The sequence below is a fragment of the Sorex fumeus genome, unplaced genomic scaffold, assembly GCF_029834395.1.
Source record: "Sorex fumeus unplaced genomic scaffold, SorFum_2.1 ptg000070l, whole genome shotgun sequence".
Taxonomy (NCBI): Eukaryota; Metazoa; Chordata; class Mammalia; order Eulipotyphla; family Soricidae; genus Sorex; species Sorex fumeus.
Window position 1 is genome coordinate 3,745,400 of NW_026606127.1, and position 27,574 is coordinate 3,772,973.

General features: G+C 40.8%; 1 pseudogene; it reads left to right on the forward strand.

Annotated features, from left to right (window-relative positions):
* The first annotated feature begins 6,050 nt into the window (after positions 1-6,050).
* On the forward strand, positions 6,051-6,149 carry LOC130036956 (uncharacterized; annotated as a pseudogene).
* The last annotated feature ends 21,425 nt before the right edge of the window (positions 6,150-27,574 follow it).

A 27,574-nucleotide genomic window follows, 5' to 3' on the forward strand; every position in this document is an offset into this window, starting at 1 on the left:
CCTCAGAGGACACCAAGCACCATGGACACGTTTTCTGAGAATTGCCTGTGGGGCCCCCACACCTCCTGAGCATTGCTTTAAAGACTCTGTCAGCAACCAAAAATATATAATGTCAGAGAAACATGTACTTGTCTTAAATAGGGACCCTCACTTTTGGTGAGTTTCACAAGGAAATATTGCGTGAAAACGTAAATCAAAGATCAGGGGAGACAGTGTAAATCATGTGAGTACAGATCATATATTTGGTGAAATGTGTTAAGATTCAGATGCCCTAGTCTTCGCACCAGGGATATTCCTTCAAAAACACCCCCATTTTACTGGAAGGGTGCTATGACTGAAACTCAATTATGAGCAACCTTGTAACTGTGTATCTCTTGGTGATTCTAATTATTAAAGTAATTTTTTTTAAATGCACCCATCAAAGTTTCCTTTTTACCACTAAATGGGAAAGATACTTTCTAATACTTATCCTCACCAAAAGCTCAACAGAGTGTGACGATTGCCAAAAAATGTCCTCCCTTGCATTTTTGTCATGATACTTATTAATACTTCACTCTTCGTTTTTTTCCCTCTTCTCATGCCAAATCTTTAGTCTCCCTTGCAAGCTCCTCAAACATTATCGATTCAATACTGTTGCTCTTTGCCACTGCTTCTCTTGACTTCTTGTCCATGAACTGATTCTAAAACATAACATACCTGCAATTACAGTATTCATGCCAGAGACAAGCATTGATGTATCTTTCGGTTTAGCATTTTCAAGCTATTTGCACACAGGTGAGTAACATTTTTTTTTCCTACTGAGAACACAAAAATAGATATGCTGGTTTTCAAAGTTCTATCAGTAGTCTGAGCTACCAATTAAGGATATATATTTTTAAATTTTTATTGAATATCTGTGAGATAGACCATTACAAACTTCATAATTTGCTTCCAGTCATACAACGATCCAACATGCTTCTCTCCACTAGTGTAAATTTCCCACCACCAATGTCCCTGGTTCCCTACAACATCCCCCAACACCCTACCCCACCCCCAGCCTGTCTCTATGGCAGGCTCTTTAAATTCTTTCTCTCTCCTTTTAATTTTGTGCATTATTGTTCTCATACAGGTACTAAGAGGTCATCATGTTTGTTCAAGGAATTTAGTATTTTTATTGGGGGTGTCACATCCGGCGATGCTCAGGAGTTATTCCTGGCTCTGCACTCAGGAATTACTCCTGGCGGAGCTCAGGGAACCATATGGGATGCTGATATTCGAACCCGGGTCGGCCGCATGTAAGGCAAACATCCTACCCACTGTGCTATCATTTCAGCATATCCGAAATTTCAGCTGTTCTATTTCAGTGAAATCCATCCTGAGACAATGTAATGAGACTAGGGCATGGTGGAGATTTTGGTTTGTGGGAGCAAGTGGCTGCCCTGAGTTCTGGTTGCGTGGGCAACAAACTAACCTGCCTCCCTCCGATTTACCCTAGTATGTTCTGCCGTGTGCAGGTCCAAGGTTAACTGTGACTTTTGATCTCTTTCAAGATTTATTTATAGGTCACTTAAGCAAGACCAAAACATTAGCTTGTATAGCTGAGCCAGGGGTGGTTTGTGAACATGACTCCCACATATCTTTTGGGAGTTTAATTTCTTGGGAAACTTAGTTCTGAGGTGTTGGGATCCAGCCAGAGGCACAGTGGAAATCTGGGGTTATCAGGCAGCATGATGGCACCATTAGACTGTAGATGCACTCACCTCGAGGGTGCAGGTTGGCTTCCTGGAGGCACTGCACCCCCAGACTAACAAATATTCATTGAATTAATGAACGAATAATCAACATTTTCAAAATGTGTCACTTTATTGCATTTTAGAAGGGTAACTTCTAACAGGGAAATCATTTTCATGGTATAATCAAGACCTCCGGTTCATTCTTAACATATTTAATAAAAGCTACACATTTTGGAAATTCATACAAAGAAATTCTTTATATTATCTGTCTTCATAATCTACTTGTAAATTACTCAGATATCACCGTTTATACCACTGTTCTTAGCATAGAAATTTACAGATAGAAAGTGTTTAGTAAAATTTCATTTTGGGGGCTGGAGCAATAGCACAGGGGTAGGACGTTTGCCTTGCATGCAACCAAACTAAGTTCGATTCCCAGCATCCCATACGGTCCCTCGAGTACCGCCAGGAGTAATTCCTGAGCGCATGAACCAGGAATAACTCCTAAGCATCGCAGGGTGTGACCCAAAAAGAAAAAAATTCATTTTGGCACTTCTGTTGAATATAGTACTGGAATTACTTGCAATAGGAGTTATATAAAAAAAGATATTAAGGGTAGTCATGTAGGAAAAGTAGACATCAGGCTCTCACTATTCACAGAAGATGTGATACTATATTTAGAGAATTCTAAAACCTCTACCAAAAAAATCCTAGAAACAATAGATTTATATGGTAAAGTTGCAGGCTATAAAATGAATACCCAAAAGTCTATGGTTTTTCTATATGCAAATAATGAGAGAGAAGAAAGTGACATGAAGAAAGCAACCCACTCACAATCATGCCTCAGAAAATCAAGTATCTCAGAATCACCTTAACTAAGGAAGTGAAGGACCTATACAACAGAAAATAAGAGGACACGAAGAAATGGAAACATATCTCCTGCTTATGTATTGAGAGAATTAACATTGTCAAAATGACAATACTCCCCAAAACATTGTACAAATTCAATGTGATCCCTATAAAGATACCCATAATATTCTTCAAAGAAGTTTATCAATCACTCCTGAAATTCATATGGAACAACAAACGCCCACGAATAGCTAAAGCAATTCTTGGGAAAAAGACGATGGGAGGCCTCACCTTCCCCAACCTCAAACTCTACTACAAAGCGATAATAATTAAAACAGCATGGTACTGGAACAAAGGCAGAGCCGCCGACCAATGGAACATCATTGAATATACTGACACACACCTTCAAATATATGTTCATCTAATCTTTGATAAGGGAGCAATAAATGTGAAGTGGAGCAAGAAAGACTTCTTTAACAAACGGTGCTGGAAAAACTGGACAGCTACATGCAATAAAATGGGCTCAAACCTCTACCTAACAGCAAGCACAAAAGTCAGATGAAAATGGGTCAAAGACCTCAACATCACAACAGAATTCATCAGGTACATTGAAGACAAGGTGGGCAAAACCCTCCACGACATTGAAGCTAAAGGTATCTTCAAAGATAACATGCCACTGGCCAAAAAAGTGAAAACAGAGATGAACAAAGGGGACTATCTTAAATTAAGTAGCTTCTGCACCTCAAAGGAAACAGTGACCAGAATACAAAGACAATCTACAGAATGGGAAAGGATATTCACCCAATGCCTATGTAATAAGGGGTTGATATCAACAATATACAAGGCTCTGGTTGAACTCTACAAGAAGAAATCATGCAACCCCATCAGAAAATGGGATGATGAAATGAACAGTAACTTTCTCAAAGAAGATACCAAATGGCCAAAAGGCACATGAAAAATGCTCTTCATCACTAATCATCAGGGAAATGCAGGTACAACCAACAAAGAGATATCACGTCACACCACTGAAACTGACCCACATCCAAAAGAACAAAAGCTACCGGTGTTGCCGTGGATGTGGGGAAAAAGGGACTCTCCTTCACTGCTGGTGGAAATGCGGACAGGTTCAGCCGTTTTGGAAAACAGTATGAATGGTTCTCCGAATACTAGAAATTGAGCTCCCATTTGACCCAGCAATATCACTCCTGGGAATATAGCCTGGAGAGGCAAAAAAGTACAGCCGAAATGACATCTGCACTTGTATGTTCATTGCTGCACTGTTCACAACAGCCAAAATCTGGGGAAAAAAAACCCTAGTGCCCAAGAACAGATGACTTGTTAATGCCACTTTCTTTCATCTACACAGTGGAATTCTATGCAGCTGTTAGAAAATAAGAAGTCATGAAATTTGCATAAAGTGGATCAACATAGAAAGTGAAATGAGTCAGAAAGATATGGACAGACATCGAAAGATTGTACTCATCTGTGGAATATAAAGTAACAGAATAAGAGACTAATACCCAAGAATAGAGTGATAAGGACTAGGAGGTTTGCTCCAGGCCTTGGAAGCCGACATCACATGCTGGGGGGAAAGGCAGCTCAGATAGAGGCCAGAACACCAACTAAAGGGTATTTGGCGGACCCGCTCTGGGTGGGAGATGCATGCCAAAAGTAGACCATAGAGCCATTCTTTCTGCCCCACCAAGATCACGATTTGACTCTCACAAGAGGCTATCCAGCATGACCACAGCCCCAGAGGCACATGGATCCAATTCGGAACCCAGAGGCTTTGGGCAGAAATGTGACTGAACTATGCATTAAGCTACGGCACCATTCTCCCTCAGGTGGGAAAGGGTATTTGTCACTTCTGCCTTTCTCCCCCCTGGCGGCACGATGCCCACCACCTCAGAGATTATTGGACAGCCAGGTATGAGCTAGGGTGACAGGGCAACTACAGTCTCGTGGGATTGGGGGTGAGGGGTAAAACTAGCCCATTCGTCCTGCCAGCCAAGACCATGAGTTGCCCACCACGAGTGGCTCTCTGGCATGCCATGGCCCCAGAGAAAAAAAGAGCATGCCCTGCCACAAAGGCATGTTTTGGGGCATGGTGGGAGGAATACTGGTATCATGCACCAGTTACATCTCCATTCGTCCTAGCCCTGAGATTTTAGCAAGTGCCACATTGGAGGTTTTTTCACGGTCAGGGAAATGAGATACTTCATTGTTACTGGGTTTTGGCATATAGAACACACCACGGGTAGCTTGCCAGTCTCTGCCATGTAGGCAAGATACGCTTGGTAACCTGCCATGTTCTCTGAGAAAGAGAACTGGACAATATGAGTTGTTATCTTATCAACAAGATCCAGTATCTGGATCTTGGCCATTGATGGGATTACATGGCTCCAGAGGCAGTCCGTGGGTGTAACACTTAGCTACTGGAAGATGGGGGAACTGGATGTAGGAGGCCCATTCTTGGTCCGAGCAGTCTTGAATATCTCAGCCCCGGGTCCCGCACACCTGGGTTCCTCTGCCAGTTCCTTCATGCATGAGGCTCCTTCAAGTGTGGTGAGAGTGGTCTTAAGCATAACTATGGCTGGTTGCAGAGGTCTTCAGCTGCCAGGTCTCTGCTCGGGGTGGTGAGGGAAACTCAACCCACCCCCTCCAAGGGGCCCCAGTGAGGAAAGCCAGGTGCGGCATCAGGAGACTGCCATTTCAGAGATATTTGGACTTAATTTTTGATCGAAAAGTACACATCATTCAAACAGTTGTATGTGCTTAGTAATAAAATATTACACACATGTTCAATCACCTAAGAAAGCCCATTCTGCTCAGAGAACTAGATTTTTAATTACAGGTCTGTTTTGCCCATGTGGAATGACTGAGAATCACTATGACTAGATATAAAACTCACTATACACCCAAAGATGCACACAGGTTACTTTGAGTCATCTGTGTTGTTAATGTGTCTGGGCCATTAAACTACATTGAGACCCTTTTTCTGTCCTTTACAGGAGCCTCATGAGTCTCACATTCCCTTCAAGTTTAACTTGTAATAAAGTGGAATGAAATCATCAATATGCTTCTCACCTCTTCCTTCAGGAGAAAAATCCTACTTACTTTCAAGGTGGTCAAAGTGCGGACAACGCCATCCACCGTTTTCTGGAGATGTACACGGGACCGAGGTGAGAATAGCAAAAGGCTCCAGTTTAATTTTCTTAATGAAGATTTCAGGGAAGAGCATTAAACAACACTGATTCTCTATCTTCCAAAAGAATTATTTTGCAAAACTGATGCCCTGGGTATGGTAAAATATAATATTGTAAAAACCATACTTTTCCTTCTGGGACATTAATGTTCTAAATTTATCACTTCAAGCTCCTTTGAAATACCTTCCTAGATTGGGAATCACTGTCTGCCATAGGAGTGAGTAAGGACAACACTCAGAGAAATCAGAAGAGAAAAATAGGGGAAAAAATCAACTCTTATACTGAGTTTGGCAACACATATACTAAAATTGAAATGATACAGAGATTAGCATGATCCTTACACAGAGATGACAGGCCAACTTGTAAAGTGTTCCATATTTTTCTTGCATTAAGAATTAACAGGGCTACTTTAAGCTAAGACAAGCCCCACAAGTACTCCAAATTTCGACATAAAGATAGCAACAATCCCTATCACAATGATCTCTCTCAACGTCAATGGACTAAATACACCAATTCAGAGGCACAGGACGGCAGGATGAAATAGAAAACTGAACCCAACATTCTGCTGCCTGCAAGAAATACATCTGAGCAATCAAAGCAACCATGGGCTAAAAGTAAAAGGCTGGAAAACAATTCTTCAAGAAAAGAACACCTCCAAAAAGCTGCAGTGGCAATACTAGTATCAGACCACATGAACTTCAGACTAAAGGTTATAAGAGACAGTGAAGGTCATTTCTTAATGATCATGGGATATGTACATCAGAAAGAACTCACCCTCCTCAATGTAGATGCTCCTAATGACAGACCAGCAAAATACGTAAAAACAACTTCTAATAGACTTAAAGAAAAACATTGATAGCAACACAATACTAGATGGAGATTTCAACAGTACTTTCTCACTTCTCAATAGATCAAACAGACAAAAACTCGGCAAGAAAATATTTTATTTGAGGGAAGTAATGAACAACCATTGGCTTAGAGAAGAAATCACGGAGGAAATAAAAAGATTCCAGAAAAAATGACAACGAGGAACTACCAGAACTTGTGGGACAGAGCAAAATCAGTTCTAAGAGGAAAGTTTATAGCTCCGCCAGAATTCAACTGGAAGAAAGAAAGGGCCTACAAAAATAACTTACAGTTCAAGATTTTGGAAAATGACCAAGAAAAGGAGTCCAAACTAGCCAGGAGGAAAGAAATAATAAAACCTGGAGCAGAAATCAATGAGATATAATCCCAAAATACAATTCAGAAGACCAACAAAAGCAAGACATGGTTCTTTGAGAAAATAAATAAGATCGATAAACCACTAGCAAGACTCACAAAAAGAAAAGAGAAAGAATCCTAATAAACCGAATCAGAAATGCAAAGGGAGGCATCATAATAGAAACTACAAAATCCATAGGATCATCAGAGATTATTTTGAGAATCTTTAAAGCAGGAAATGAGAGAATCTGAAATAAATTGATAAATTACTGGATTCCAATTACCTCCCAAGGCTGAACAAAGAACATTTTGAAAACTCGAACCCATCACTACAAGGAAATTGAAATGATAATCAAAAGTATCCCCCAAAACAGGAGCCCAGGCCCAAATGGATTCACTAATGAAGTATTTCAAACCTTTCAGGAGGACCTACTGCCAATATTTTTTAAGATTTTCCAGGAAATTGAAGAAACAGAAATACTCCCAAGCAATTTCTATGAGGCAAAGATCACCCTGATATTCAAATCAGACAGAGAAACCACAAAAAAGAAAATTACAGACCTATTTCTTTGATAAATACAGATGCAAAGATCCTCAAGATTATACCAGCAAAGAGAAATCAGAAACTCCTCAAAAGGTCACACTCTATGACCAAGTAGGTTTATCTTGCGGATGCAAGGATGGCTTAACATTCTCAAGTCAATCAACAGAATACACCATCTCAATAAAATAAAGATAAAAATCATATGATAATATCAATAGTTGTAGATAAAGCATTTGATGAGATCCAGCACCCATTCATGATGAAAAACTCTCAACAAAATGGGAGTTGAAAGTACTTTCCTCCATCTAGTCAAAGCAAACTACTACAAACCCACACCAAGCATTATTCTCAATGGGGAAAAACTAAAGGCTTGGAGAAAAATCAATGAGCTAGATTCCCAAAATACAATCAGGCACAAAACAAGTTACCCACTCTCACCACTCCTATTCAACATAGTACTTGAAGTACTTGCCATATGATTTTGGTAAGAAAAAGATATCAAGGGCATCCAGATAAAAAAAGGAAGAACTCAAGCTTTTACTATTTGGAGACGACATGATAGTATACTTAGAAAATCCCAAAGAATCTAGCAAAAAGCTCCTGGGAAGAATAGATTTGTTTACTAAAGTAGCATATTACAAAATCAATATCCAATAGTCCATGGCTTTCCCAAATACTATTAATGAAAGAGAAAAAAGAGATAGGCGAAAAACAAACCCATTCACAATAACCTCAGAAAATCAAGTATACTAGAATCAACTAAAAATGTTAAGGACCTATACCAAAAATACTCTACAAAACACTACTTCATGAAATAAAAGAGGATATGAGGAAATGGAATCACATCCCATGCTCATTGATTGAGAGGATTAACACTGTCAAAATGGCAATACACCCCACAGCGCTATAAAGATTTAATGCACTTTCTATAAGGATACCCATAACATTTTTCAAAGAAATCGATTAAACCCTCTTGAAACTCATACACAACAATAAACTCCCATGATGAGCTAAAGCAATCTTTGGTAAAAAGAAGAAGGGAACAGCTTCCCCAACTTCAAACCCTACTACAAAGTCGTAGTAATCAAATTAGCATGATATTCAGATAAAGACAGGCCTCAGATCAATGGAATATAGTCAAATATCCTTACGCTGGCCCTCAGATTATTATTACCTAATGTATCATAAAGGCTCAATAAATATGAAGTTGAGCAAGGAAGTCTCTTCAACAAGTGCTGCTGGGAAAACTGGTCAGCAACATGCAAAAAAAATTTAACTCAGACCTCTTTATAGTGCCAGGCACAAAGTCAGATCAAATGAATTAAAGACCTCAATATCATACCTGAATTCTTAAGATATATGGAGAAAAATGTGGGAAGATCCCTCCATGACATTAAAGCTAAGGGAAACTTCTAGAATGATACACCACTGACCAAGGAAGAGGAAGTGAAGATAAACAAATGAGACTACATTAAACTAAGAAGTTTCTGCAACTCAGAAAAAATGGTGACCATGATAAAAAGAGAGCCCACATAATGGGGAAAAATTATTTATGCAATACCCATACAATTAACCCCTTATTGTATATAACCCAAGATATATATGGCACTGGTAGAACTTTATGAGAAAAAGACATCCAACCCCACCAAAACATGAGGAGAAGAAATGAACAGAAACTTCCTCAAAGAATAAATACAAATGACCAAAAAACAGAGGTAAAATTTTCTACATCATGAATCATCAGGGAGATACAAATCAAAACAGCAATGAGATATCTCATACCACAGAGATTGACACACATCAAAAAGAACAAGAGCAACCAATGTCAGCATGGAAGTGTGGAGAAAGGGTCTCTTCTTTACTGTTGGTGGGGATGCCGATTGCTTCAGCCTTTTCGGAAAACAATATGGGCATTTCTCAGAAAGCTACAAATTGAGCTTCCATGAATCCAGCAATACCACTTTTGGCAATATACTCCCAGGCCCCAAAACACACAGCAGAAATGCTATCTGCACTTCTATGTTCATTGAAGCACTATTCACAATAGTGAGAATCTGGAAACAACTTGTATGCCCAAGAATCCTCAATGATTAGTTAGAGAAACTATGGTATATCTAAACAATGGAATACTATGCAGCTGTTAGTGAAAATGAAGTTATGAAGTATGCTTATAAATGGATGTACATGAAGAGTATCATGCTGAGTGTGATGAGTCAGAAGGAGACAGACAGATATAGGATTTTATTCATTTGTGGGATATGAAAAAACATAACTTTAGATTAATACCTTAGGACAGTAGAAATAAGGGCCAGGATGATTGGTCCACTGTTAGAAGCCTACCTTATGGGCTGGGGGAGATGGCAGTTGGGATCGAGAAGAGACCACTATGACAAAGATAGTTGGAAATGATCATGCTGGAAAAGAACTGTGAAGTGAAAATAGGTAAAGGAAGAATCATGGTAACCTATCTGTTCCTGTGTTGTAAACCATGATGCCTCAAAAGGGAGAGATCGGTAGATGGGTAGATAGGTAGAATAAAGGGAGAGACAGGGGGCGGGGGTGAGGAGAGAGAGAGGGAGAGAAAGGATTTCAGGGGGAAAACTGGGGACACTGTAGGTGGGAAATGTTCACTGGTGGAGCAATGGGTCTTGGAACACTGTATGACTGAAACCTACTCATGAACAGCTTTGTATCTCTTTATGTCCTAGTGATTCAGTCAACCACTCATGGTGATTCAGTCAATCACTCAATCAATCAATAAGTAAATAAATAAAAATCAACTCTTTGGACCCAACCATACCTAGAGGGCACTCCAGCTTTATAGGTACATGAATCAAGTATCTTCTTAGTTTAAAATGAGTGTGGTATGAGTTTGTCACTTTCAAACATAAGAATTCTGATTAATCACCATGGAATGTTTGTTTAATATAATGTTTTCTGAATAATTTTTATGAGACAAGATCTGTGAATAAAACCTTCAAGTGAAGAATACAACATTCAATTATTTCTGTCACTTATTCATTTATTCAATTATTATTATGGAGAATAGGATTCAGGTGAGAAAACGAGAAATCTTTTACTTATAGCATGAACCTCTAATGTCTGGACTGCACATTTCTAACATCTTTAGAATGGCTATAATATAGCTAGTTCTGCTTGAGAAATAATTGACTTCTGTCCAATATTCTGAATTTTGCCTTATTGTGTGGCCTGAATAAGTATTTCTATGAATAGAAATTATTAATTATCATTAGAACCCACTTGAATGTTAACAATACTGTGATTTATATTTTAATCTAATTACTTTTTCTAAAAGAGATAAATTTGGATGTGGCAGATTAAATCCAATTGAGTCCTGAAGAGGTCAGGGAGTAAATGAAAATTATAGGAAGAATTTGATGAATTGGGGAGGGGAAGGGCTTAAAGGCCAACATATTTCACCACCTGAATTTAATAAAATTTATTTATTACATTCTCATAATGAATGACAGCATCACTTGGTACAGTAGTTCAGGTGAAATATAGGATTTTTCTAAGAAAACACACACACACGGATACATGCACACACACTCATTCTCTTTCTCTCTCTCTCTCTCTCTTACTCACACATGCATGCATGAATTCTTATAAACTCAACATTCTCACACAATAGCACTCATAAACACACACACTTATAATCTCTTCCCATCTTTCCACCCTCCCCTGCAGTCCGCACTACCCCTGATCCCTATCTCCAGCTACTTAAATACATGCTACCCATCTACAATTTTCATCCAAGCAATTGCTAAAGAAAGAACAAAAGTGTCCATGTGTGTACATATTTACTCATTTTATTTTGCCTCCTTTATATACCTTAGGCCTTCAACATTTTAAAAACGCAATACTGTTTATTATAGAATATACCACTGCCACCCCTAATATCTACAAGCTACTAGAGAAAAATAAATTATCAAAGAAGCTACACAACAGTCCTGAATTTTCTTGTTTGGTATCAATTAACCTCTAACAAATTTTATAATAGGTTGGGTCCAAAATGCTGCTGCGTGTCAGTATTTCCTGGGGCACTATCTTGAGAATCCAAGTATGGAAACCCTTGCTCATAGCATTGTCACTCCCGGTGTGGGTGTGGGCAGCAGCATTGATGGTACCTGACCACTTTTTTTTATGCATTGCCTCACTTTTTATTCTTTTAATGCTTATTACTGAAACACCAGGAGGTACAGTTGTAGACTTACAAATTTTTGTGCTTGGGTTTCAGTTATACAATGATCCAGTACCCATCCGTCAATCAGTGCCCATTCTCTGCCATTTATATATTTTTTAAATTTTTGTTAGTGAAACACCATGAGGTACAGTTATAGATTTACAAATTTCTGTGCTTGGGTTTCAATTGTACAATGATCAAATACCCATCCCTCCACCAGTGCCCATTTTCCACCACCACGGGTCCCAGTGTCCCTCCCACCCCCTATCCCCCAATCCCACCATGCCTTTGTGGCAGGGCATTCCCTTTTGTTCTCTCTTTCCTTTTGGGTGTTGTGGTTTGCAAAAGAGGCATTGACTGGCAATCATGTTGGTCTATACTCTACTTTCAGAATGCTTCTCCAATCCTGGGAGGATCCTCCAAACACCCTTTATTTGGTGCTCCTTACTCTATATGAGCTCCCTTTCCCCCTAGAATGTGTGGCTGGATTCCAAACTATGGAGCAAAACTCCTGGTATTAATCTCACTGGCCACTTTTTGAATGAAAGCTGGTGTCTCTGGTTCCATGCCAAACAATTTAAACAAGCATCTGCAATAAAGGTTCCCCACTTATTTTGTGAAATGAGAGTCTTTCTTAAGAGCCTTTCAGACTGGAGTGATAGCTCACTGGAACGACTGTGGACTTTGCCTGTAAAAGAAGCAGACTCTTTTCCTGGCACAACATAGTACCCTGAGCAACACTGGAAGAGACCCTTGAGCCAAAGCAGCACCTGAACATGACTGGATGTGTCCCCAAAGAACCAATAATCATCAGAACATCTAGTTAGAGTAACCGTCAACAAAATAGTGCCTCTTTTCTCCATTCATAATACTCAAAGTTCTGACTGCAATATCATTAAGAATACTAAATAGTTCCTGTAAATTTTATTCTTCTTCACATATATTTACTCTAAAATAATTTAGATTTCGTTTTAAACTACAGGTAAAAAAGTAAAATTATAACTTTTTTAAAAAATTAAAATTAACGCCTATACATAGCCAGGTAAGACTCAAAAAATTAAAAAGCAAGCAAGCAAGAAAGAAAGAAAGAAAGAAATTAAAAATTAAAAACAATGTTGTTTACAGTGCTAAGGATCAATCACAGATCATCATACAATGGAAGACAAATTCTGAATCACTGAGTTATAACCCTGTTCTTACATATTTACAAAGGTCTTATTTGATGTCTCATTACATTTTCTCTTTTTATTAAAAAATGCTTTTTGTAGTGGACCTGATTGCCACCTTACCTCCTACTTCATGACCTTTGCTTCTCTTGTATATTTTAAGATACATATTATATTTTAATATAAATAAATATATATAAATACTTATAAAATATTGTATATTTTAATATATATATCTTGTATATTATAAGACCCAGTTGTCACCTTATCCTTCCTAAATCCATGCTTTCCTTTGACAGACTTTCCAAGATCATGTATGGCTTGCTTTAATTTGGCATAAATGGAAACCTTATTTTCTGTATGCTCTCACGCTAGAGGTGATGATGTTTTTGATCCTGGAGAAGTTTTTTCTGGGGAGTTTTCTGGCTGCTTCTACTTGACTTCAAAATATATAAAGGTAAGTCATCATCTTTTTTTTTGCGTTTTTGGGTCACACCTGGCGATGCACAGGGGATACTCCTGGCTCTGCACTCAGGAATTACTCCTCACGGTGCTTGGGGGGACCATACAGGATGCTGGGAATCTATCCTGGGTATGCCGTGTGCAAGGCAAATGCCCTACCTGCTGTACTATAGCTCCAGCTCCCCCCCCATCCCCACAATTCATCATCTTGAGGGCCTCAGATTTTTACCTTTGATTTAGAAACTTCATCTTTACATTGGCACAGTAAATTGAAACCACAAAACCATTGAATGACATGTTATAATGGTAGCAGCCATGAGCAAACATTGATAACCCATAAGTTGGCATGAATGACTTCTGTCTCAGAGGCTTCACTTCTGAGGATCCCTGTCTGTTACGTATCCCAGGATCAGAACCTACATCAGGCCATCAGTAGAAATTGTCTAACCAGAAGCTAGCCGTCCACTGGGATCAGAATCCTTGATCCATCTAACTTGTAATTTTTCATTCATGACTTGTTGACCTTGTTTCAGTTGGAGACATCCAGAGCATCAACACAGCTTCCCAGTAGTTTCCACAGGAAATCCAAATACCTAAGAATGTTATCATTTCTTACGCCACTGTTAAAGATTTTTTTGGAATCCCACGGTAAGATACTATCATTAATGTTATAATATTACTGTTCTCCACAGTCCAGATCTCCCGAAAGAACTCTCTACCCTTCTCACTCCAAGTGCAGACTCCTGTTTAAGATATCCTGAGCATACTTCTAATAGTGTCACTCAGGTTCTCCCCTAAAGTGCACAAGTTAAGTTCATACCACTCCAAGTTCTTATTCCTAAACTACCAGAGTCGGCTTGGTCCTCAAACTTGTGTTCTCCCTTGAAGAAATACCGTGCTTCCTTTCTGCATGTCTCTCTTTGCTTGCTTTGTTAAACGAGTGTTCTCTCTTGAACATATATTCCATTCCACCCTACACCTGTTTCACAAGTTTCTAAGTGTTTTTCAATAATATCTATTTTGCTTCACTAAACTAAATATTTTAAAGCACCAGAGCAATGTTAAAACCAATATTTGTATCTTTTAAACCACAAATTTTGAAAATGAAAGGTGGTAAAGCAATGGAATACTACTCAGTTGTATGAAGTGAAATCTTCTTATTATTTGTATAAAAATGGATAACATGAGGATATTATGGTTAGTGACATAAACCAGGCAGGGAAAGATAGGCATCATACAAGTTCATGCATATGTAGCATATGGAGAAAACAAATTAAAAGAATAAAATGGGATTGACCAACGTCTAAATCATTGTTTATATTCTATGATTTATAATTCAATTAATAATGGTTTGTCATACACACAATTCCAACATGACACTCCTCATTCTCTCAAAAAATAACCCCTCCCTCTCCCCCAAACCCCCAGAATCCCTCCTTCCCAATCCCCTGACTCAATTGTGTGGATCAGTTCTCCCTTTACATTGCCCTTGAACCTTTGTTGCTACCTTGCTGTGTGTCTTTACATCCCATATATGAGAAAAATCTCTCTGTATCTGTTCCTTTCCTTAAGGCTAACTTTACATGCATGATATCCTCTAGTTTCATCCAATGTTGAAAATTGCATAGTTTTGATCTTTTCAAAGCAATAAAAACAAACTATAGAACTATAAGTCTATTTAGTTACCAGAAGGAAAGGTGTAATCAAAGTGGAAAAATTGAACAATGGTGAATGACAGAGTAGGCTTTTCAGTGGTGAGTGTAATGTGATACATGCATGTTGATTCTGCATAATCCTAAAATTTAAGCAGTTCTATAAAGTAATTATACATAACAAAAAGTATTTAAATAATTGACATTTATCTATGATTTTGACATATTTATTGCGTCAAACTATCAGAAATAAAAATAAAGTGAGATAGAGATATGGTGTATCACTATACTTTTAAATAAGAGAAGTGATGAAAATTTCTCTGTCTTGATAAACTGTCAAATAAATTGATTCCAAAATCAAATTTATATACTCAAGGAAAAATAAAAGTCAACCAACTTAATCTTTTGCCTTCACTCAGGTTCCCATCTATTGATCTCTGGCAGACAAAACAATTTGTATTTTATTTTATTTTTAATTTTTATTAGTGAAACACCATGAGGTACAGTTGTAGATTTACCAATTTTTGTCCTTGGGTTTCGATTATACAATGATCAAATGCCCATGCCTCCGTCATTGCCCATTTTCCACCACCATGGATTCCAGTATCCCTCCCACACACATCCACCCATCCCACCATGCCTCTATGGCAGCGCATTCCCTTTTGCTCTCTCTCCCGTTTTGGGTGTTTTGGTCTGCAAAAGAGGCATTGAGTGGCACTCATGTTCTGTACATAGTCACAATTTTTATTTTCAAGGGATTTCTTGGCAGAGATTTGGCATTCTTTGCTAGCAACCAACTCATTTTCTTCGGCTTTTTTTCTAGAAATATATATTTACACTAAGACTGACTAGTCATGGCACCAAATTGACAAATGTCCCTGTTTTTACTTCAGTTCTGTTGACTAATTATCATAGATTATTTGCCCCACCCTACCCTGCCCTGTCTGCTACCATCAACCACCCAGGGATCAAAAGGTGTACAGGAGACCCACCCTACCCAGATAAATACCCCACTGGCAGACTTCCACTCTCGACACTACTTCGACTACCCAGCCCTCGCCACACTCCAGGACACTTTCCGGACCCGCGTGGCAGCTCCGGCTGAGACCCATGCACAACTGAAGACCCACAGAACAAGATAAGCGGAACTCTCTGAGACCTTGGACTCCAGGCTCCGCGGACCCAGGGACAGAGCTTCTCTGCTTGCTCCCACCACCACAGGTGACAAAGGGATTCTAATCAGGAGCCCCACCCTACCCTGCCCTGTATGCTTCCATCAACCATCCAGGGATCAAACTGTGCACAGGAGACCCACCCTACCCAGATAAATACCCCGCTGGCAGACTTCCACTCTCGACACTACTTCCACTACCCAGCCGTCGCCACACTCCAGGACGCTTTCCGGAACCGCGCGGCCCCTTGCGGCCGAGCGACACATCATAAGACACTAAATACCCATCCTCTGGAATTGTCGTACCATATTTTATAGGGTTCAAATATGGTAACACCTACAAGGGTGATTAGAGGTCACCCCAAAAACCTCTATCCCTCTCGGAAAGATTGGCAAGCTACCGAGAGTATTCCGCCCACACGGAAGAGCCTGGCAAGCTATCCGTTGTGTATTCGATATGCCAAAACAAGTAACTACAACTGGTCTCATTCACCTGACCCTGAAGGCTTCACCGACATGGCAGCACTGAGAAGGATGAGAAAGGAGAGGCCGACAAAATCTCAAGGTCGACCTAGGCTGCCACAACGAAGGAAGACAAAAATGATCGTCTGTACTTTCAATGCACGTATGCTAGCATCAGATGCATCCATCGAGGACCTGATGGTACAAGCACGAATGATCAAGTACGACATGATTGGTCTGACCGAGACAAGAAGGCACGAATCTCACCATGCAGTTTTCGACACTGGAGGAGAATTGTTCCTCGGAACATGCGATAAAAGAGGTGTTGGAGGCGTCGGTGTCCTTGTCAACACAAACTTGGCCAAGAGCATTGATTCATTTGAATGTCTAACAACCTGAATCGGACGTTTACATTTGAATAGATGTGGCTCACTGCCTGCAGTTTCTATCTTCGTTGTCTATGCACCAACATCTCATTATGATGAAAGAGAAATCGAGAAGTTCTACATGGAACTAGAGAAGTTCTATAAAGAAGACCACACCTTCTACAAGACCATTTTGGGTGATTTTAATGCCAAGATAGGACCGAGAAGATCAGCCGAAGAACTTCACATCGGGACCCATGGCCTAGAATGGAACGAACAGGCTGAGAGACTGTCTGAGTTCATCATGTCGACCAAGACCATTCATGGTAACTCACAGTTCCAGAAGGCAGAATCTAAACGATGGACATGGGAGTCTCCCGGTGGACGATTCCACAACGAAATAGACCACATCATATTCAATCGACGGTTTTGCCTGACTGATGTCGCTGTTCTCCCGAAATTTCGAACGGGATCGGACCACCGTCTCCTTCGTGCAAAATTCTACTTCACAGAGCGGGGAGAAAGGGCTGCAAAGTTCAAAAAGAGAACTCCCAGAATGACGACCAACTGAGAACTCTTTGGTACTATTGCAGCAACATGGGAAGATGCCATTGTTGACAACAATGACGAGGAATATGATCCACTGGTTCAGCACCTCCATGAATGTGCGAGGAATGCCAAGAGAGAGATAGCCACAAAAAATCGCCTATCTTCGAAAACTCTTGAGATAATTCGCCAGCGTGGTTTGCCGCATGACTCAGGCAACCGCAAGCTAACGTCCGAGCTCGCAAAGCAGTGCAGAGATGCGATCAAGGAAGACCTCAAAGAGAGAAGATCAGAAGTACTGGTATATGCGGCAGATGCCAGGAAAAGTATTCGTAAGGCCCGCCTGTCCTTCGCCAACTATAAGACCAAGATGACTGCCCTCCGACGTCCTGATGGATCCATCACATCCTCCAGAACGGCAATGGAGAATATTATCCATGACTTCTACTCAAATATCTTCGATAGCCATGTCTACTTGCCGACATACCAAATTCCACAGGATGGGTATGTTGTTCCCAAAGTTCTCCCTTCCGAAATCCGACACGCCATTTCGTTGGTAAAGAAACAAACAGCACCTGGCCCAGACAAGGTCAGACCTGAACACCTGAAGAACCTGCTGTCAGTACTCATCAATACACTGGCTCAGCTCTTCACTCGCTACCTGTCTGAATGAAAGGTTCCGTCCCAATGGAAAACCAGCAGGACCGTACTACTGTTCACGAAGGGAGACATCCATGATATTGGCAACTATCGCCCGATCTGCCTATTGTCTGTCATCTACAAGTTGTTCACTCGAGTCATCCTAAATAGGATTGGCAGAACACTAGATGAAGGACAACCATGTGAGCAAGCAGGGTTCCGCAAAGGATTCAGCACCATCGACCATATCCACACGATAACCAAACTCATTGAGGTTTCTCGGGAGTTCAAGATGCCGCTCTGCTTAACGTTCATTGATTTAAAGAAGGCCTTTGATTCTGTTGAGACGGAAGCGGTCATTGAAGCCCTAGCCAATCAGGGCATTCAAGCCCAATACATCAGGATTCTCCGTGAGCTGTATTGCGGATTCACTACCAGGATCTCACCATTCTACAAAGAAGTGATCGTTGACGTCAAGAGAGGGGTGCGCCAGGGTGATACCATTTCACCGAAACTCTTCAGTGCCACCCTCGAGAACATCATGCGATGACTGGAATGGGAAGGAATGGGAGTGAAGATAGATGGTCGGCAACAACACCACCTCCGCTTTGCTGATGACATTATTTTAATAACACCAAACATCAGCCAAGCGGCACAAATGCTGGCAGACTTTGACCGTGAGTGTGGAAAGGTCGGACTACAGCTGAATCTTACGAAGACAATGTTTATGAGAAACAGCCTTGTTCCTGATGCCCCATTCGCTCTCAATGGAACGACCATCTCCGAATGCAACAGCTATGTCTACCTACGTCGAGAGATCAACATGACAAATGACTGGCACCCGAGCTGCGCAGTAGGAAGAGACCGGCTTGGAATGCCTTCAAGAACGTCAAAGAAATAGCTAAGAGGAAGAAGAACCTCCGGCTCCAGGCACATCTCTTTGATTCCACTGTTCTTCCTGCATTAACATATGCCTCAGAGACCTGGGCCCTACGCAAACAAGATGAGAACGCCTTTCAGGTCTCCAAAAGAAGAATAGAAAGAGCTATGCTTGGAATATCACGTTTCACTCAAATGAGAGAACGAATCCTGAGTTCTGACATCCGTCGACGATCAAGGATCAGGGATGCTGTCTCATTTGCCAAGGGGTCGAAAATCAGATGGGCTGCTCACGTAATGAGATTTAAAGATGACCGTTGGACTAGAGCTGTTACTGATTGGATTCCACGGGATGTCAAGAGACCGCATGGCCGCCCACCTACCAGATGGTCAGACTTCTTCATCAAGATCATGAATGATCGGTTTGAGGCTCTTCATATTCCCGGAGCGAAAGATGCCATTGGGCTACACTAGCACGCGACAGGGACAAATGGAGACGTTACTGGTGCCCGCTCGAGCAAATCGACGACTAACGGGAAGTTAAGTGATTAAGTGATTAAGTGATTAAGTGATTTGCAGTGGATAGAAAATAACTGCCCAAAATTCTTGGGGTAATGGAAAATGTTTATTCTTCCCTTAGTTTGGAAAATCCCTGTCACTAGTATAGTGACATTCATCGAAATTTGTAAACACAATGATTAATAAGAGGTAAACCATGACTGCCACTTCAAGGAAGAAAGGGCCTTCAGCAGACATCTTCGTTTGCAGAAGGATAGCTCTGGCCTGGGTGTGGGTAAAACAAGAGAACTGTGAGCTACTGGCAGTTAATACATGCTCTGAGGCTATGTGGTGACACTGCTAGAAATGTGGATAGCCCTGATTAGGTAGGGTCATGGGGGAGAATGGAATGATGAAAAGAAAGCAGAGCAATAAGACAAGGTGATAGATTCCTTTGTATAAAAGTTTTCATCTCTATTGTACTAATCTGTGAAAAAGAGAACCAGCTTCTTATCATTCATTCTGGCAATATATTATACTTAAATAGTGCTTCAGGAAAAAAACGGTCCCCTTGTTAGTTGATATAGCCTGAATATCTGTGAGGTCTTTGAACTCTATGTATACACTGCTGATGACTTAAACCAATCTCTCTATTTAACTACCTAAACTGCTATGGTCTCACCATTTAACTCTCTAAACTCTGATGGCTCCAAATCTTCTAAGATCAACTTTCATCTCTTCCATGATATCCAGGATTCTCTTCCCAACCTTCAACTCTCCCTTTCTTTCTCCATCTCTCTACCAACTATGCTCTCCATGCCAAAATTTGCAAAGACAAGCTTTCTTGAAATATAGATATGAGTTGACTTCTCTTTTTTTAACATTTAGGCAATTTTGATTTACAAAGTCATTTATAATGGAGTTTTGTCATACAATATTCCAATTCTAATAACACCACCAGTGTCTTCAACCCTCGACCAACAAACGACCCATTTCGCCCTGCATTCCCACCGATTTCCTTGACGAACACATTTTGAAGTTTAACTATTGTACTTTGGGTTCCATACTTACAGTGGTTTTGGCATTGGTGGTTAAGATATACACCTCAACTTTTTCATGCTAGCCTTCCTATCACTTAATCACTTAATCACTTAACTTCCCGTTAGTCGTCGATTTGCTCGAGCGGGCGCCAGTAACGTCTCCATTTGTCCCTGTCGCGTGCTAGTGTAGCCCAATGGCATCTCTTCGCTCCGGGAACATGGAGGGCCTCAAACCGATCGTTCATGATCTTGACAAAGAAGTCTGACCATCTGGTAGGTGGGCGGCCACGCGGTCTCTTGACATCCCGTGGAATCCAATCAGTAACAGCTCTAGTCCAACGGTCGTCTTTAAATCTCATTACGTGACCAGCCCATCTGATTTTCAACACCTTGGCAAATGAGACAGCGTCCCTGATCCTTGATCGTCGACGGATGTCAGAACTCCGGATTCGTTCTCTCATTTGAGTGAAACGTGATATTCCAAGCATAGCTCTTTCTATTCTTCTTTGGGAGACCTGAATGGCGTTCTCATCCTGTTTGCGTAGGGCCCAGGTCTCTGAGGCATATGTTAATGCAGGAAGAACAGTGGAATCAAAGAGATGTGCCCGGAGCCGGAGGTTCTTCGTCCTCTTAGCTATTTCTTCGACGTTCTTGAAGGCGTTCCAAGCCGCTCTCTTCCTCCTGCGCAGCTCGGGTGCCAGGTCATTTGTCATGTTGACCTCTCGACCTAGGTACACATAGCTGTTGCATTCGGAGATGGTCGTTCCATTGAGAGCGAATGGGGCGTCAGGAACAAGGCTGTTTCTCATAAACATTGTCTTCGTAAGATTCAGCTGTAGTCCTACCTTTCCACACTCACGGTCAAAGTCGGCCAGCATTTGTGCCGCTTGGCTGATGTTTGGTGTTATTAAAACAATGTCATCAGCAAAGCGGAGGTGGTGTAGTTGCCGACCATCTATCTTCACTCCCATTCCTTCCCATTCCAGTCGTCGCATGATGTTCTCGAGGGTGGCACTGAAGAGTTTTGGTGAAATGGTATCACCCTGCCGCACCCCTCTCTTGACATCAACGATCACTTCTTTGTAGAATGGTGAGATCCTGGTAGTGAATCCGCAATACAGCTCACGGAGGATCCTGATGTATTGGGCTTGAATGCCCTGATTGGCTAGGGCTTCAATGACCGCTTCCGTCTCAACAGAATCAAAGGCCTTCTTTAAATCAATGAACGTTAAGCAGAGCGGCATCTTGAACTCCCGAGAAACCTCAATGAGCTTGGTTATCGTGTGGATATGGTCGATGGTGCTGAATCCTTTGCGGAACCCTGCTTGCTCACATGGTTGTCCTTCATCTAGTGTTCTGCCAATCCTATTCAGGATGACTCGAGTGAACAACTTGTAGATGACAGACAATAGGCAGATCGGGCGATAGTTGCCAATGTCATGGATTGGCAACTATCTTCGAAAACTCTTGAGCTAATTCGCCAGCGTGGTTTGGCGCATGCCTCAGGCAACCGCAAGCTAACGTCCGAGCTCGCAAAGCAGTGCAGAGATGCGATCAAGGAAGACCTCAAAGAGAGAAGAGCAGAAGTACTGGTAGATGCGGCAGAAGCCGGGAAAAGTATTCGTAACGCCCGCCTGTCCTTTGCCAACTATAAGACCAAGATGACTGCCCTCCGACGTCCTGATGGATCCATCACATCCTCCAGAACGGCAATGGAGAAGATTATCCATGACTTCTACTCAAATCTCTTCAATAGCCATGTCCACTTGCCGACATACCAAATTCCACAGGATGGGTATGTCGTTCCCAACGTTCTCCCTTCCGAAATCCGACACGCCATTTCATCAGTAAAGAAGCAAACAGCACCCGGCCCAGACAAGGTCAGACCTGAACACCTGAAGAACCTGCCGTCAGTACTCATCAATACACTGGCTCGGCTCTTCACTCGCTACCTGTCTGAATGCAAGGTTCCATCTCAATGGAAAACCAGCAGGACCGTACTACTGTTCAAGAAGGGAGACATCCATGACATTGGCAACTATCGCCCGATCTGCCTATTGTCTGTCATCTACAAGCCTTCCTATATCAATGCCAAATTATACCATGTAGGGAAAATATATGAGAACAAATCATTAAGCTCCAATATTTTTCCTTTTTTTTCCTTTTATTAGTGAAACACCATGAAGTACAGTTGTAGATTTACAATTTTTTGTGCTTGGGTTTCTATTATACAATGATCAAATACCCATCCCTCCCCCAGTGCCCATTTTCTGCCACCGTGGATAATATGTCTCCCACCTCCACCCCCACCCCATCCCACCCTGCCTCTGTGGCAGGGCATTCCCTTTTGTTCTCTCTCTCATTTTGGGTGTTGTGGTCTACAAAAGAGGCATTGAGTGGCAAACATGTTCAGTCCATAGTCTACTTTCAACATGCATCTCCCCTCCTGGGTGGATCCTTCAAACACACTTTATTTGGTGCTCCCTCTCAATCTGAGCTGCCCTTTCCCCTAGAATGCCCGGCTGGCCTCTAAGCTATGGAGTAATGCTCCTGGTGCTGATCTCAGCTATTCTTGGGTATTAATCTCGTATTTTGTTACTTTATATCCCCCAGATGAATGCAATCTTTCTATGTCTATCCCTCTCTTTCTAACTCATTTCGCTTAGCATTATACTTTCCATATTGTACCAGTTGTATGTAAATTTTATGACTTCATCTTTTCTAACAGCTACATAGTACTCCATTGTATAGATGTACCAAAGTTTCTTTAACCAGTCATCTGTTCTTGGGCATTCAGATTTATTCCAGTTTCTAGCTATTGTAAAGAGTGCTGCAATGAACAAACAAGTGCAGATGTCAATTTGACTATACATTTTTGCCTCTCTGGGATATATTCCCAGGAGTGCTATTGCTGTGTCAAATGGGAGTTCAAGTTCTAATTTTTTGAGAATTGTACATGCTGTTTTCCAGAAGGACTGAACCAATCGGCATTCCCACCAACAGCGAAGGAGTATCCCTTTCTTGCCACATCTGTGCCAGCATTGGTTGCTTTTGTTCTTTTGAATGTGGGCCAGTCTCTGAGGTGTGAGATGGTATCCCATTGTGGTATCTCATTTTGATCTGCATCTCCCTGATGATTAATTATGTAGAGCATTTTCTCATGTGCTTTTTTGCCATTCGAAGTTCTTCTTTGAGAAAGTTTCTGTTCATTTTATTGCCCCATTTTTTTGATGTGGTTGGATGTTTTCTTCTTGTGGAGTTCAACCAGTAATTTGTATATCCTTGATATCAACCCCTTGTCAGATATGTGTTCAGCGAATATCCTTTCCCATTCTGTAGACTGTTTTTGTATTTGGGTCACTGTTTCTTTGGAGGTGCAGAAACTTCTTAGTTTAAGATAGTCCCATTTATCTATCTCTGTTTTCACTTGCTCGGCCAGTGGCGTGGCATCTTTGAAAATACCATTAGCCTCAATGTCATGGAGGGTTTTGCCAACTGTGTCTTCAATGCACCTTATGCTGAATGGTCTGATGTTGAGTTCTTTAATCCATTTTGATCTTACTTTTGTACATGGTGTTAGGCAGAGTTCTAAGCCCATTTTTTGCATGTTAAGCTCCAAATTTTTAAAATAATCTTTAAACAATTTTGATCGAAAAGAAATTAGTGTGAACTGGAGGGGACAATCCCCTGGCAGCCTGCAAAGTCATTTTACTTTTCCACATTACAAAAGAGGAAATCAGTGAAGGAGGTCAGTCATAACGCAAGTTAGCTGACCCTGCTGAGCTGTGGTCATTAGGGGATTTTGTGCTCTTTTCTCCTTCCACCAGAAGTCCAACCCTATTAGTTTTGTCTGTTAAGTTCCCATAAAACAAAAAAAGTTTTACCACACAGGAACCCATGTAATGAGCCCAGCCAAGGTGATAAAAAGAAATTTCAGCTAATTCATAGGTTAAGCATGGTAGTAGAAACTAAATATCATGTTTTTTTGTATTGAATCAGCACAAGACACAAATTACAAACCTTTTCAGGATTTAGTTTCAATCATAGGATATTTTAACACCCAACCTCCTCTAGTATACAGTTTCATTGCTATTGTCCCCAGTTTCTCTCCCACCACTCCCTCTCCCAACCCCAAACCCCACCTGACAGCCTGCTGTCTCTACACTATGACAAGCACCTCTCTCTCTCTCTCTCTCTCTCTCTCTCTCTCTCTCAACTTTTGGGCATTATGGATTGTAATACAGATATTGAGAGGTTATCACCTTTGTTCCTTTACCTACTTTCAGTACTCAGTTCTCATCCAGAGTAATCACTTCCAAATATCATTGTCATAGCGGTCCTTTCTTTATTCCAAACGCCTGCCTTCAGCACTTGTGGCAAGTGTCCAACCATTGACCAATTCTCCTGGTCTGTGTTTCTGTTATCCTTGGGTATTAGTCTCATACTCTGGTTTTTTATAACCCAAAAAAGGGGTAGTCCAATCAGTATATCCCTTTCCTTATGTCTGATTTCATTCAGCATGATGTTCTTCCTTGTACATCCATTTATAAGCAAATTTCATGACGTCAGTTTACTAACAACTGCATAGTATTCCATTGTGCAGTTATATCATAGTTTCTTCTGGCTATTGTGAATAGTACTACAATAAACATAGAAGTGCAGATGGTATTTCTGTTATAAACATCATGTTTAATGTAGGTTTCCAGGTTCCATACATACAGAATCCACTTACAAACCCACCTTTTATAATTTTTTTAAAATAATATAATTTATTGGGCTGGAGCGATAGCACAGCGGTAGGGCTTTCGCCTTACAAGCGGCCAACATGGCCGACCCGAGTTCGATTCCTCCGCCCCTCTCGGAGAGCCCGGCAAGCTACCGAGAGTATTCGATATGCCAGACACAGTAACAACAAAGTCTCCAATGGAGACGTTACTGGGCCCGCTCGAGCAAATCTCTGGGCTGGAGCGATAGTACAGCGGGTAGGGCGTTCGCCTTACAAGCGGCCAACATGGCCGACCCGAGTTCGATTCCTCCGCCCCTCTCGGAGAGCCCGGCAAGCTACCGAGAGTATTCGATATGCCAGACACAGTAACAACAAAGTCTCCAATGGAGACGTTACTGGGCCCGCTCGAGCAAATCGACGATCAACGGGAGGGCCTTTACCTTTACCTTAATATAATTTATTATGATGCTTTCTAAGAAACTGAAGCTATTAACAAAAACTCAGGGAAAACATATTCTATAAAAGCAACAAAAATAACCTTAAGAAACGATCACAGCCATGTGTTCTTGCTCCTCAAATATCCTTGATATATTGTCAATATCTTTCTATACACTTAAAATTCATCAACTTTATTTCTAAACATTATTTAAAGTTATATTAATTTTAATAGGTGTAATCAGCTTTATAGAATATGTATTTGATTCCTTCATATTTTGCATAAACAAAGTTTGAATTCACCATATCACTGTAGCACTGTCCTCCCATTTATTTGCTCAAGAGAGCACCAGAAACATCTCTATGTTGAGAACTGTTGTTACTGTTCTTGGAATATCGAATACGTCACAGGTAGCTTGCCAGGCTTTGCCATGTGGGAGGGTTACTCTCAGTAGCTTGCTGGGCTCTCCTAGAGGAGCAGAGGAATCGAACCCAGGTTGGCCACGTGCAAGTCAAACGTCTTACCCACTGTGCTATCGCTCCAGCCCATATATATATTTATACATATATATGTGTATTTACACACACACATACATATCTATATATTCATCTTACATGGCCCTTAAGCTCCAACTCTGATTTCTTCCTCCTCCAATTATTTACTACTTCTCTCCCCCTAGTTGGGGCTCAACTAATGTGCCGAGTGCCTTCAGAATGCATTTCTGAGGCCAGGATAAAGGCATGCATAACACATAAATGAAAGGAAGGCACAAAGCATATGTAGATAAATGTTATATGGACACATAATTGAGATGACTTGTTTACAAACTGTATTGGATTCAAGTACAGTGTTCCTAATCTCAGCAAGTGTGTATTCATACTCCATGCATTGTCAAATATCCAGCTACTGTCCACAACCAACAACACTCCCCCACATTTTTCAGTCATTTACTTCCCCTCTTGTTAGCACCGTTTTGATGTCAGAGTGTAAAGGTTTGATTTTGTTTTTGTTTAATTAGTCCATTTGATATTTTTCATTATATTCCAGAAACAAATGAAATATTTTTTAAAAAAATACAGGACAGGAGGTGATATCAGGCAACAAATGAAATAGTTCATGTGGTTGACAATCAGCAAGAGACTTTCAGGTCAGTGTGATGAAAGGAACATCCAGTTTTCCTTCCCAGCATATTTCCAAAGGACTGGCTTGGAGCAGGGTACATGCTGGGAAGAACAGCAGGACAGTCTCAGTGTCTTGAACATATAGGGGCCTATTTTCTTCTTTGAAATTGTAATGGTATTGACCTCCATTGCAAACCACAACACCATAAAGGAAAGAGAAAGCAAAAGGGATGCCCTGAGGTGGGGCTAGCTGGGGGAGATGGGGTGTGGGAACTGGGTACATTGGTGGTGGAGAATGGGCACTGGTGGAGGGATGGGTGCTTGATACTTATATAACTGAAACCCAAGCACAAAGGTATGTAAGTATACAACTATACCTCATGGTGTTTCACTAATAAAAATTAAGAAATAAAAATTAAAAAATTAATAGTGCTATCAGCTGGTATAAAAAAAGAAAATGTAATGGTGTTGACTAGATTATATCAAGATCATTTTTAGCTATACGTTTCGATGATTCATCCTTGATTCACTGATTGATACTTTGAAATGTCCCAGTTCATTCTCATTCAGAGAAGTCATTTATTTTTCCTAGTATTTATGTGTACAGGGAATTTGTCACAAAATTCTTTATATAAAGTATATTGAGGGACTCAATGATAATGTTTTATTACAATTTTGCAAAGAATTAAAAAA